Genomic DNA, 14,408 nt, shown 5'->3' with positions numbered 1-14,408 from the left:
CGGCAAATAAAGAGCCAGGAAGAAAAAGGGTTCTGTACTTGGCTGTCAGATAGACTCATCCCTGTGTCAACAGATATCCCTAGTTGTTTGGAAGCTGTTAACTGTAATGGAAGATGATGAAGTATCTGCTGCTGTACAGAGTGATTTTTATATTCTTCAGCTTGCTCAGTCATGTTTCAGTAAACATGGCCACAATTCCACCAAGCATGAATATATTCATCAGAAGGTTTGTGAAGTTGGAAGACTTTTTCTGACCCTACGCAAGGGCTTTTCAATGTACACCCTTAAGGATGCGGTTCAACCTCCAAATCTCCATATGCTTATCCAAGCATGTCTGGGTTCGATGAAAAAAGATGCACCTATAAAATTCCAAAGCTTGCCTGAAGTTGGAGCACTCATTCCAGAAGATATGTGACCTCATACAATGCAGAGATTTGATGGCTGGAGAAGATGAACTTAAGAAGGCAATACAGAATTTCAAAAGATCGTACATATCAAAGTGGTCTAATCTGGTCTCTCATACCGCCTTAACTACCTTGAGTAACAAGCACTTTAACAAGCCATCTACCTTTTACAGAAGATGTGCAGCATCTTGAAAAGTCTGCACCTGCAGCATCTGCCAACTTGAAAAATGCTCCATCATCACAAGTCTATGGAGAACTTTGCAGAGCAGCGCTGCCAAAAATGATCTTGTTCAAACAAAGACGAGGAAGACAGATTTCAAGATGCAACTTAAAGCCTTTCTTGAGAGGGAGACAGTTCCACTACATAAGTACGTTGCTGTTGGTATCACAAAGTTCGAGCAAAAGCTGTGTGCATATTTCAGTTGGGTTGAAATTGGGGGTAAAAGACGCCGAGGAGTTGCTGTATTGTTATCACCAGACATGTTTAAAGCCTTAATGCAACTTATCAGCAAAGGACAAGAATGTGGAGTCCCAGAAAGTAAACTCATTCCTCTTTGCGAAAGCAAAGGGGTTTACTGCTTACAGAGGACAGGACTATCTAAGGATTCATGCAAATATTGGTGCACAAAACTCTGAACTCCTTAGATCAACACAGCTGTGCAAACTTGTTGCAAATTTGTCACAGGTCCTAAACCTCAAAAATTATGAGCTTGACCAAGTTGCTGACTTCCTGGGCCATGATATTCGTGTCCACAGAGAATATTACAGGCTTCCAGAGGCAAATCACCCAACTGGCAAAATTATCTAAACTACTCCTTGCCATGGAGAAAGGAACTCTTGCAAGTCTTCAAAGAAAAAGCTTTGAAGAGATTCAATTAGAATAGAGGTCACTAACTAGCGGACCACAGTCCCGATGCAGACCCAGAACCTGTCACATATGGACCCGAAGTTAAAATATAAAATCTGACGGGGTGCTTTTATTTTAACTGTCACAACTTTCGCAGTCTTCGCAGCAGCAGTAAGGAAACATGCAGACCAATTACATGTGAGATAAGCCATCCCACGTGATGCAATGAGCCAATCAGTGTGTGCAGCTCCTGGAGCTGCCAGCTAGATCAAACAAAGCAGAGATAAAGATGTCTGCACCAGGGAAAGGCATCGGGTATAAATACACAGAGGGAGTATTAAGGAGCAGGTGAAGTGAATGAGTAATCAACCAGGTGAACTAACAAGACAAACAGAAAACACAGAGCACATGAGGGAAAGCTACAAAACAGGAAACTGAACTAAAAATGACAAAACCAAAAACCTAGACCATTATCATAACAGAAACTAAAGATGACAAAAACCAAAACATAGCCAAAAACCAAACACAAGAAAAGAAGTACAAAAACTATGAACCATGATACTTTGTGCAGGTTTTTCTGTGATGTCTCTTGCAAATATGGTCAGTTGCAGTTATTTCTAAGCGTAGTTGCTTACTTGGGCTTGTCCTTTTATGAAGCCTCCTGACTCTGTCACAGCTGTCCACAATAAAGAAAATAACTCCTTGGATGCGGAACGGAAACGTGAACAGTCTTTTTTTTCATGAAGTAGTGTCAACAGCTGTTTCCTTGGTTACGGCAGCCGTCTGAACCGGCACGCCCTTACCCAAGTGCAGTTTAACTTCACATGACAGAGAAAAGTGACAATGCCCGCGAATAAAAAGGAGATGTGTAAAATATATATGATAAAGAGAATAAAGAGAATGTATTGGAGGACGCATCATGTGGCTCAACTCATTTTCGCTGTTTCACAAAATGAGGAGAACGTTTATATTTGTTGTAGGTCTTACCCCAGGTCCATTCATTATCTGCCATTTATCTGAAGTCAGGTAAAGTAAGCAGGGAAACCCAGACTTCCCTCTCCCCAGCCACATTCACCAGCTCATCCAAGGGAATTCCGAGGCGTACCCAGGCCAGCCGTGAGATGTAGTCCGTTCAGCGTGTCCTGGGTCTTCCCCAGGTCCTCTTTCCGGTGGGACGCGCCCAGAACACCTCACCAGGGAGGCATCCTGATGACCTGACCAGAGGCATCCTGGCCAGATGCCTGAGCCACCTCATCTGGCTCCTCTCGATGCGAAAGAGCAGCGACTCTACTCTGAGCCCCTCCCAGATCACTGAGCTTCTCACCCTTTCTCTAAGGGAGAGCCCTGCGGAGAAAACTAATTTCGGACGCTTGTATTCGCGATCTTGTTCTTTCGGTCGCTACCCACAGCTCGTGAACATAAATGAGGGTAGGAACGTAGATCGAGTGGTAAATCAAGAGCTTTGCCCTTTAACGCAGCTCCCTCTTCACCACGACAGACCGATGCAGAGTCCGCATTCGGCTGCGAATTGCTCCAGTGAGAGCTGAAGATCATGGCCCGATAAAGCCAATTGAACCACATCAACGGCAAAGGGCAGAGACCTAATCCTGAGGCCACCAAACCAGATCCCCTCAAACACCTCGGCTGCACCTAGAAATTCTGCCCATAAAAGTTATGAACAGAATCAGTGACAAAGGGCAGCCTTGGCGGAGTCCAACCCTCACCGAAAAAGATTCTGATTTACTGCTGGCAATGTGGACCAAGCTTTGACACCAGTCGTCCAGGGACCAGACTGCTCGTACATGCGGGGTCTGGCGCTCCATACTCCAGGAGTACCCCCCACAGGAGTCCCCGGGGGACACGGTCGAACACCTTCTCCAAGTCCACAAAGCACATGTAGACTGATTGAGCAAACTCCCATGCCCCCTCCAAGACCATGAAGAGAGTATAGAGCGGGTCCACTGTTCCAAGACTGGGACGAAAACCACACTGCTCCTCCTCAATCCGAGGTTACACTATCTGATGGACCCTCCTCTCCAGCACCCCCAAATAGACCTTACCAGGGAGGCTGAGGAGTGTGATCCCCCTGTTGTTGGAGCACACCCTCCAGTCCCCCTTTTTGAAGAGGCAGACCACCACCCCAGTCTGCCAGTCCAGGAGAACTGTCCCCAATGTCCACGCGATGCTGCAGACAGCCCTACAACATTCAGAGCCTTAAGGAACTATGGGCGGACCTCATCCACCACCGGGGCCCTGCCACTGAGGAGCTTTTTAACCACCTCAGCGACCTCAGCCCCAGAAATGGGAGATACAACACCAGGGTTCCCAGACTCTGCTTCCTCATCGGTAAGACGTGTTGGTGGGATTGAGAAGGTCTTCGAAATATTTCCCCCACCACCTCACAACCTCCATCCCCAACGTACACAGTGTTGATGGAGCACTGCCTTCTGCCAGGCTTGACCAGCATCCTCCCCCACCATCTGAGCCAACTCACCACCAGGTGGTGATCAGTTGGCAGCGCCGCCTCTCTCTTCACCTGAGTGGGGGCCCCAGTGACCCACGTCCGGGCAAGGGAAACCTTGGTCCATGATTTGTCGTCATCATTGGGGTGTTTGGAGCCGCGCTTCGTCTGGTCCTTCCCCTAGACACCTGTTTGCCATGGGTGACCCTACCAGGGGCATAAAGTCCCCAACAACATAACCACTATGATCATCAGGACACGCAAACTCCTCCACCACGGTAAGGTGGCGGCTCAGGGAGGACTTGTATTTGCATTTTTAAATTTGATTGGTTCTTTTGATGTTTTAAACTTTTGAAGTTCAATTTATTCAACGTTTAATATGTTTTAATTGTTTATTACATTTATATATATATATTTTTTCACTATCAAATCATTTTCAAGTAATTCAACAACTCGGAACACCATTTATTATTTTAGTATTTCATAGGATGATAATATTTTCATTTGTGTAGAGGACCTTTTTATATCAGTATAAGTCAGAATTTTTAAACAGTTCAAAAATGTATTTCTGTGCTACATAATTCATACAGTACTCCTGAGAAGCAGCAGTAAGGACCTGGCTGAGGAACCTCCAGGAAATGCAAATGGAATGACCAGCTACTTTCCTAGCTGTCAATGATTGTCTTTCATTTGATCTATTGCTGTTATTGATTATTTAACTTACGTTCACAGATTTTGGTTCAGCAGACGAAGGTACTTCATAAAGTACTGCATGAGTTTGTTTTAATTATTTTTCCCACTAAGTATTGTTAGTTATATTTATTGTAAGTTATATTTAATAACAATACTATTTGTGACAGTATTTTTTAAGAGGTTTCTGGTGATTTCCATTTGTCTAAGGCATAAATGAATCTTATATTTATTCTGTACTCCAGGGAAGAGGAGGAGGAAGCAGCGGGACATTAGACAACCTGTTGAGGAACCCCCAGAATGGTATGACTAGCCACTGTCCAGGCTGTCAATGGTTGTTTAACATATTTAACAATTAACATATCTGTTATTATTTTACTTATATTCACAGATTCTGACTCATGAGTTTTTTTTTTTTTTTTTTTTTTTTTTTTTTTTTTTTTTTTTTTTTACACAACCAAGTATTGACACGGCCTGTGGCCGTGGTACAAGGAAGCAGACCCAAAAGCAGATCACTCAGAGGCAAGGAGAAAGGTGCAAACAATGTTTATTAACAATAAGTGCTTGTGGCTTGTTCTGGGTCCAGGTAGCTCTTCCTAAGAAAGGACAGAGGGTTAATGTGGTTCAGAGATGAGGCCAGGTTGTGTTAGCTAGGCAGCGGCTTACTGTGTTCTGGAGTGAGACTGACGGTGGAGGAGTGAACCAGGAAATGCTTTCTGTGGATGGTGATGCAAGCTTGGTTGCAGGCAGGGCGAGCAGGCAGGCAGGCGGCTTGGTATGAAGTGTAGTCCAAATCCTGGGTGCTGAGGTTAACTGAGGGATCGAGGTCTTAGGCTGTAGATCAGAGATGACAAGGTCAGTAATCCAAGAACAAGATACAAGACAGATCGTAGGAAGAGGCCTGATTACCACACTGCATAGAATGACAATCTGGCGAAGACTGGAGCTCCTGCGTGAACCTAAATAGCCGGGAGTAGTACCGGCTAACGAGCATGCTGATGATCTGCAGGTGGTGTCAATTGAGGCTCCAGCCTCCGCCCTCCGTCCCCATGGCAACTTGCTCGGCCCTACCTGCAAGACTCAGACACACATACACACAGAAACATGAGAAGTATTTCTCCAAGGAATTTGAAAACACAGAATACAATTTGCAACTAGATTTGCTAAATCCTATGATGCAGGGGCGTTTCCTGGACCTGGGAACATTAGGGGCTGAGCCCACACCCTCGTAAAGGAATCTCAGTAAACCAACACAGTAAAAATGTTTTTTTATTTAAGCTTTCTTGAGCATTGTGTCACCTTGTTTAAAGCCAAATACTACAATATGCGCTTCGATATGTATTTATTTTCAATCTTAAACATGACAATGTAAACAAGATCTCTAAAATCAGTAGTAAACTTTTTACTTTTCCAGACATCTCCACAACTTCTGCAACAAAATGATGAATGTGAACTGTTTTCAATCACTTGCAATTTTCAGAATAAAGATCATGCTTTAGTATTTACTATACCTCTATCATCTCATCTGTCTCTTCCTTATTTCCCTACAGGCTTAATTTGTTTTCCTTCCATCATTTCCCTTCTTTCCTTCTTTCACTTGCTGTTTTCCACCTTTACCATTACTACTTTTTCAATAGTATAGCCTAGTTTAAACTAGTGGTATACTCTGATTTTTACTTCCCAGTCTGGAACACGCCTGTCCTGGAGCAACACACACATACAAGAACCACCAGCCTCATTAATACATAAAGTATACACCCACACAAAGGTGAGACCATGAAAGACTGGTTTTTATTCCAAATAGAAATGTATTGTGAGCAACATAAAATGTAAAACACACTTTAAAAAACTTTAACTACTGACCAGCCAGTGACCTGGAGGTGAACAAAAACATAGTAAATAAATTTATAATAAAGCTGTTCTTTATCTATCTATATTTAAACTAAAACAGCATCTAGAACTAATGGGAATGCCGTTTACATCTACTACAACACAAACACATGCATGCACGCTCACGCACACACACACACACACTCAGCAGCGGGTATACCAGCGAAATACGTAGAATTCACTGGATTTAATGCAAATGTATAGAACAGAAAAGGGCAAGGCTAACGGTTTAGTATAGCTAGCTTAACCTTCGAAGTATCATGAATGATCCGCCTGATGTTCATTTAATTTTAAGACATACAGGGTTTAAATTTTTTGTGGTTTACCTGTTTCGTGTGTTGGCCCACAGTCTTGCAACCCATCGGCAGCGACCACAACTGAAGAGTTTCTCTCTTCTTTAAATAAAAAAAACCCTCTGATGTCCATTTTTGACCACTAATAATGATGCTCGAAATTACACCAGAGTTCAGATTAGGGATAAAATGCCGGGCTCCAAGATGGAGGATTCCCGCTTCCATAAAATTTCTCTGTGATTGGTCATGTTGTACCTGTGTTGCATTCACATTAGCCAGGAAATTACAAAACTACCATCTTCTTTAATGTCATAAGGCGGCTGAGAGAATGTAAACTTATTCCTTATGTGATGAAAAAACATTCGGGGCTTGATGTGAAATGTTTGGGGCTAGAGCAGTGAATGCCCAGGCCAGGTGACGCCCCTGCTATGATGGTTAAGACAGTTTATAGAATAGAATAGAAATACTTTATTAATCCCATTGGAGAGTTCTCAGGGAAATTTGGGAGTAAGTTTTGGGAAGTTTGACGTAATTCCAGTTTATGAATAAATAAATAAATACATACTTACATTCATAAATAAATAAAAATAAATAGATAATTCTAATATTCATACTGTACTCCAGGGTGGAGGAGGCAGAGGACTACTGGACAAAGGTTGCAGCCAAGGAGGATACTTAGATGGCATTCCAAGACCCTACATGTGTGTGTGTGAGAAAGAGCAGGGAAGAAGAGGGTTCTGGCAATGCAAACTTCCCTCCAGAGGCTGAGTCACTATAACTGTAGTGTTAGACCATTTATAGAATAGTTAGAATAGTCAGATATTGATGCGAACATGTTAATGAGTGTGATTGTCTGGGGAAGAGATGTGGGTGAGTTCTGGAAGAAAAGTAATACATCATCAGCATAACATCTTACCTTATGCTCTATTTTTTTCGTGTGGATTTCTGTAATTTCTTTACTTTGTCTTATGGCAGCTGCTAAGGGTTCAATAAAAAAAAAAGTAAAAAGTGTCTTATTGAATCATCCCAGATGTTGCAAAAACAAGACGACAATTAAGCTAATCCCTGTATATTATAGTAAAAAGGACCACAATTTTGACAAAGCTGTTCTTTAAAAACGCAGTCAAATTTTTTTCTAATCAGCTGATCATGTGTTAAATTTTGTAATCTCGTTGCTGCTCTCTTTTGTTAATGTGACTGCAGCAGTTCATACTTGTCAAAATGATATGGAAAAGCACCAGAGGCGTAATTCTCACATGGCTCTAATACATTTGGCTGCCACCAGATCAGAAGCAGTGAATGAGTGAAAGCAACTTAATGTGTTCCTCTTCACAGAAGCTGTGATTCAGCAAGTATTGCCATCATACAATCTGCATAGATCAAACATGATGTTATAGCGATTTCTGTAAATTACTTTCATGAAAAACTCACTACAATGGCTAAAACGTCTATTTTTAGAAACCTTAAATCTGGTTACTATCTGGCAAAATAAGTCTGCCCTTGCTCAGAATAGCAATCCCACTTCACTTTCACTTGGTTCTAATGTTTATTTTAGTTTTACAGGACATACATTTTTGTGCGTGTGTTTTTCCTTAAAATTTAATGTCATATTTTTGACAACAGCCAAAGGGGGGTTTACTGAAGCATGCCCTTTGTTAGCAAATCATGTTAGCCTTTTGTTCTTTCATCATGGTTTTCTGTTCCCTGTTGTAATTTCTGCACTATGTCTCGTTTCAGGCACCTTCATTTCTGCCCTTTAATCAGCACCTGTCCCGCCCTATGTATTCCACCTGTGTTTCATTGTCTTCCCCTGTCTACATGTCTATATTTGTACTCCTTCCCTGCTAGTTTGTCTGTGTTCCTTTTGTGTCCAGCTTGCCAGCACTTTTTCCCTTTCTAGTTCTATGACTCTCCATAACCCCCTTGGATATTTTTGCCTGACTGTTTTTCTATGCAAGTCCCACTTTTTGGTCCCCATTAAAGGAAATTGATTTCGTGCTTTTTGTGGGGAGTTTTGCATTCGAGTCATGCCTTCCTTGTCGAGTTTCGTGACAGCTGAGTGGAAGAATGAAAATTGGTCAAAACCAATAATTTAATTAAGCATGCTGAAGAAAAAATGGTTTACAGTCTTAAATATTTCTTCTTCTTTTTAGAACAAAATGGTTTTAAATATTATGTTTACATGAAAAAACTTTAACAAACAGGACTCTTTAAAGTGTTGGTGCTGCTGGCAGTTACATCAGAGCTTCCTTCCGCACTCAGCCTGCTGCAAGAGGCTTTCACTGCTCCCATTGTCCTTGCTTTGTGCAAACCTAATCCAAAAGCCCACTGATAGATCATCAGTCACCACCAACTTTATATAATGAAAATTTTATATAACTTATGGTCATAAAAAGATATTTAGTTAATTTTTACTTCAGGCTATAGTTTGCATGAAGGAAACTGGTTATATTTCAATTGTGTAGGTACTGAGGAAGTAGAACACATTTATGTATAAGGATCAGCATATTCACCCCAAAATCAACTAATTACTTTAAACTGTATTATTATCATATATTTTTTTTAGCAAGAACAGCCAATTATTAGCTAGTAAAGGTGGACACTGCTACATTAAAAAATATTGTTTGTTTAATTCATTCATTCATTTTCTATAGTGCTAATTCCAAAGGTTGCAGGGAAGCTTAACAGGCTTTTCATTAAATACAAATATTTTTTATTTAAATTCCTTAAATGTCAGCAGCAGCAGTTTGTTGGGAGACATTCCAATTTCTGTTTTAATATTATTGGATACTGTGAGTTATCCACCTAGCTGCTTCACACATTTACCATGGTAACAGATTTAAATGGTACCTCAATAAATAAAGCAGCCTTGACTGTTGTTTGCTATGTTTATATAATCAGAGTACAGTGAGATTAAATGGAACAGATTTCTCCAATGTAAACAACTGAGAGAGTTCTCTGTTTTCTTTTATTAATCAGAACAGACTATATTTGAGATGTAACCAGTGGGAGTAAGTTAATCCTTTTCAGTCAGTCACATTTTATATGTTGATGATTTTTGAAGAAGTGACTGTTACAAGAGAGTTACTAATAGTGATGTGTGTTTTCTTTTTATTCAGTCTGTTTTAATGCCCTGAGTGCAGTGGGCGCAATGCTTTTGACTTTTGACTTTTTAATGCATTCAAACATTTTCTTGGGCTGTTCAAGCCATTTTATTGTTTTTAAATATAAAAAAGACATACAATAGGGTCCATTGTTGGCTTTCCCAAATGCTTTTGAAGCCAACATTAATGTTTTCCATTCACTTTTTGTGAGCAAGCTTTTAAACGATTGCTTAATAGAAAATCTGCATTAAGCATGTTTTCATTAGGTGGTTGAGAGCAGATAAACTGAGTCGTGTTGTGCTATTGGCAGGCAAAGTGACAGACGTGACAATTATACAACAGAAAATTGTCGCTAACCAGGAGCAAAACTTTAGGAAGACTCAACAGAATTCTCACCATAATAAGGGGAAAGAAGAGCGCAAACCAGTTTACGATTGTTAAAGTATCCAACATCTTAAAATCTATATTTTTTTAATGTAAACTATAGACATTGTCTTTGTCAGATTTTGGTAGTGTGGTAATTTTTAAATGCTAAACTGCATTTAATTCAGTTTTTCTTATTTTTTAGTGTCATGCAGCTTCCAGGTCTAAGTTCTATGCATGATTTTTTAAAATATTTTAGGAATGTTGCGATCATGGTATACGATTTTAGTTATGTCTATAGCCTAGTTTATCGTCAACATCATCTCAAAAGTGTTTAAGAGCTACAAGGCAGAAAACCCGGCTCATCCTGTTTGTTTGGGAGTACCAAGTTTCTAAATAGATATGACAAGACAGTTTTACCAGTCACCTAAAATAGTCACAAGACCTTACACTGGCTTCTACATCAGAGTAGAGAAATTTTCTTAAATTTTGGTTTGACATGGTGAGAAATTAGTCTAAATGAGTCTAAAGGGGGAAGTATAAACTTTGACAACATTGCTAATTGTGTCCTGTTTTATGTCTTGTATTTATGTGTAGGGGGAGTGTGTATATAGGGGGAGTGGTGGCCTATTGGTTAGACTTTGGGCTGAAGGACCCAGCTTCAAGTTCCTGAAATTGAAGTGAAGCACAATGGGCCCCTGAGCAATGCCCTTAACCCCCCAGCTACTCCCCAAGGACTGAAATATGGCAGCTCGCTGGTAAATCTACTAGATATGGATAAAATACAGAGGCTAATTTCCCAACTGAAACGAATGAAGTATTATATATATATATATATATATATATGTATATATATATATATAATTATTTAGCCTGATAATGCTTAGATTTAGTATCTCTTTTATACTTTACTTAATTTGATGTGGATTACAGCTTTAAGTATTCCTGCAACACTTTAGTAATTTCTTTAATTGTTTATTGTATGTTATACAAATTATTTTAAAGAAAAAAAAAACCTTTTTGGCTCCTCCTTTGTTATTTAAAAAGGGCACAAAATACACATCACTGAAAAAATGCAAAGAAAATAACATGATTTTTAAGGAAGTGATGTAAGGTATCCTCTCCGAGGCTTTACAGGAGGCAAACAAGAGGCACCGATGTCAAAAGTATGAAAATCTTCAGACATCAGCTCTCTCTTTGATGCATTTAGGAGTCTCTTCTCTTTCTTTGATCTGACAACTCTTAGCTGCAACACAAGATCCATGCAGCAGTGAAAGAGTACTTCAGCAACACCAGAAAATGTTTGCAGCAGTGGTGGCTAATAGACAAATCACAACAGAAATACAACTTATATTGGAAATAGTAAACTGACTGCAAAATATAGCACTGCTGAGAGTGTGGGAAACATCCAGCAGCAGGGTAGTAAACATTTTTGACAAGCTGCAATGATGGAGAAGCCTTCAGTGAGTAACATCAGGATGTTATGATGCTTCCTCCTTATAAAACAACAATATAAATATCACATTTAAATGACATTGAAAAGGTTTTAGAAAATGTGTCCGCAAAGCAAAATATAGTACATAAATTTTTGATTTGGTTATTCTGTTATCAGGCACTTAGTTTATTATAAGCCTACCTGACATGTTTCAGCGGTAGTCTTCCATCTTCATCAGAGGTGTCACTGGATGATGTGTGACGTGTACAAATTAGCTGATGTTCACTGACACGGAAGAAATTGAATTCACACGAAGAAGAAGCAAACTGATCCATTGCCTTCCTGGACATTAACATCCCACACAGACAATGGCAGTATGAAAATAAGAATTCACAGGAAACCAACACACAGAGACTAGTATTTATTATGGGTTTCAGAACATCCCACCACCCACATATTGTCAGTAGTTAACATTATACGATTGAACCAAACTGATAACAGATGAGGAAGACAGAAGAGAATAAGAAAAACGTATTCAAAACGCTCTGACCAGATTTCACTATCCACAATGGGCAATAAGAAAAAAAAACGAGAACACATGGAGCTGAGAGAACAGGAGAAACCAAATAAAAAGAAACCAGATAGAAAAACAGAAAATAAAGAAATGGTCACATTACCATACATAAGAGGCATTACAAAACGGATACAAAGAACCATGAATAAACACCATTCAGCACCCTGGTCAAACCACAGACAAAACTAAGACAACTCCTAGTTCAACCAAAGACAAGATTGACCACAACAAAAAATCCAACGTCATTCACAAAATACGATGTGTCCGTAGGGATGAAGGGTGGGGTAGGGGGAAGAGGGGCGGCGGGGTGCCTGGTGGGTAGTGGGGGGGATTAGGGCTCATGGGAGGTGGAATTGGAGGCGTCTCCTCTCCTCTCTCTCTCTCTCTCTCCCATGCTGGGGGGCTGGGCCTTGGATCCGACCAAAGGTATGTGTGTGCAACCTGGGCTCTGGAGACAGACAGGAGCCACCGAGGTGGCCCTTCCCATATCCCCTCCTGTTGTGACCTCTCTTCCCCTGATTTTATTTACACTTTAGACACTACCATATTTAACACCTCAGCACTACACACATAACACACACATTCACACACACTGAAGGAGCCCTGAGGGGGTCCTGCTGCCTGGAAGCAGTAAAGGGGGGGTGAGGTTGGTTGTTAGGAGGGTTGGTGGGGGGGGGGGGGGTCTGTGGACATTTCCTTGTTTCTGGGGTGCTTGGTTGGCGTGGTCCGCGGTGGTTTTGCCTGGGGCGGTCAGGTTCTGTCGGGTTCCTGGGCGGGGCTCTGCCGGGGGGCATGGATGGCCCTTGGATCTGCGGGGTGCCTGCCTTCCGTGCAGCGCCCCATTGTGCCGGTGCTCTGGGCTGAGTAGGGCCGCTGCTCTCTCTGCTTTGGCTGCCCTGGGTTCTGTGCTCTGTGGACTTGCCGGGCCTTTGGGGCCTCGGGCTCCCCCCTGCCTCCCCTAGATGCTTCGGGGTGCGGCATGGTCAGGGTCCTGTGGCAAGCACATGTTTCATCCTAATTGCATGGTCACACATGCATGTTCACGTTGACATATGCATTCTCACAAATGTGCTCGTCTCTTCATCCGCTTCCAACTAGATGTTGCTGATGTTTGTGTTGGTACGTTTCTCTACAGGTATGTTTGATGACTGTTTGATTTCATCATTATCCTATTTTCTTTATGTATCATGCAGTACTGTGGTAGTTTATATTGTTTTTGTGAATACTGATGTGATTTAGGCAGCCTAGACAACTTTTATTTCCACATTTCAATTCTGTCCTTTTCTCTTTCAGGGCTAAATAAAATAAGATTATAAAAAAAAATAAACAAATATTCCAAACATCAAGGGCAGCCATTTGTATAACATGTCTGCCCTGGTAGAGAAAATCTGACTGGCAAAATATGGCACACAGACTGCCATTCAGTATGTTAGGATGCTGGACACGACAGGGTTAAAAAGAAAAAAAAAAACATGCCCTTCATGCAGTGAAACATACGAAGGAGAAACAGGACAGCCTTTTAACATACACAAAAAAATTACATCAAAAAGAATGCAAAAGAGAAAAAACTGAAAAAAAACCCAAACATGATCAAGAAAAGAACAGGCACTACAGGAAAACATGAAATCCAGTCCAATCCTATTTTATTTGTAAAGCACTTTAAAAACAACACCAAAGTAAGTGGTTGACCAAAGTAAGATAAAAAACAAACAAAGTAGCACAAAAAAAAAAAAAACAATAATAATAATAAAGTAATAATATAAGCTAGTGACTCAGGCTGAATTAAAAGCCAATGAACTCTAATGGTTTTTAAGAAGGGACTTAAAAACAGTAGTAAGCTCTTGGACATAGGGACAACTAACAGTAATTGATCTGCCAACCTGAGAGAACGAGCATAAGGCAGGAGTACATCAGACAGATACAGTGGGGCCAGCCAATGAAGACATTTAAAAACAAATAAAAGGATTTTGAAATTCATCCTTAAACTAAACAGACGCCAGTGGAGGGAAGCTAAAATTGGGGTAATGTGCTCTTGTTTCCAGTTAAAAGCTGAGCAGCAGCGTTCAAAACTAGCTGGAGTTGTGCGACTGATGTCTGACGTGCATTACAATAGTCAAGATGAGCCATGATAGAAGCATGGATTAAAATCTCAAAGTGATGCAAAGAAAGGAGAGATTTGACTTTATCCAAGTGTCACAGATGAAAAAAATGGATTTGACTAATGACAGTGTTGGGGTAGTTACTCTAAAAAGTAATTAGTTACTAGTTACTCATTACTGCTGTAAATTGTAATGAAATTACTTTACTAGTTACTGCATTTGAAAAGTAACTGGCTGCTGCACTCCAG

The sequence above is a fragment of the Melanotaenia boesemani genome, chromosome 18, assembly GCF_017639745.1.
Source record: "Melanotaenia boesemani isolate fMelBoe1 chromosome 18, fMelBoe1.pri, whole genome shotgun sequence".
NCBI lineage: Eukaryota > Metazoa > Chordata > Actinopteri > Atheriniformes > Melanotaeniidae > Melanotaenia > Melanotaenia boesemani.
Note: the sequence above shows the minus strand (reverse complement) of the source record.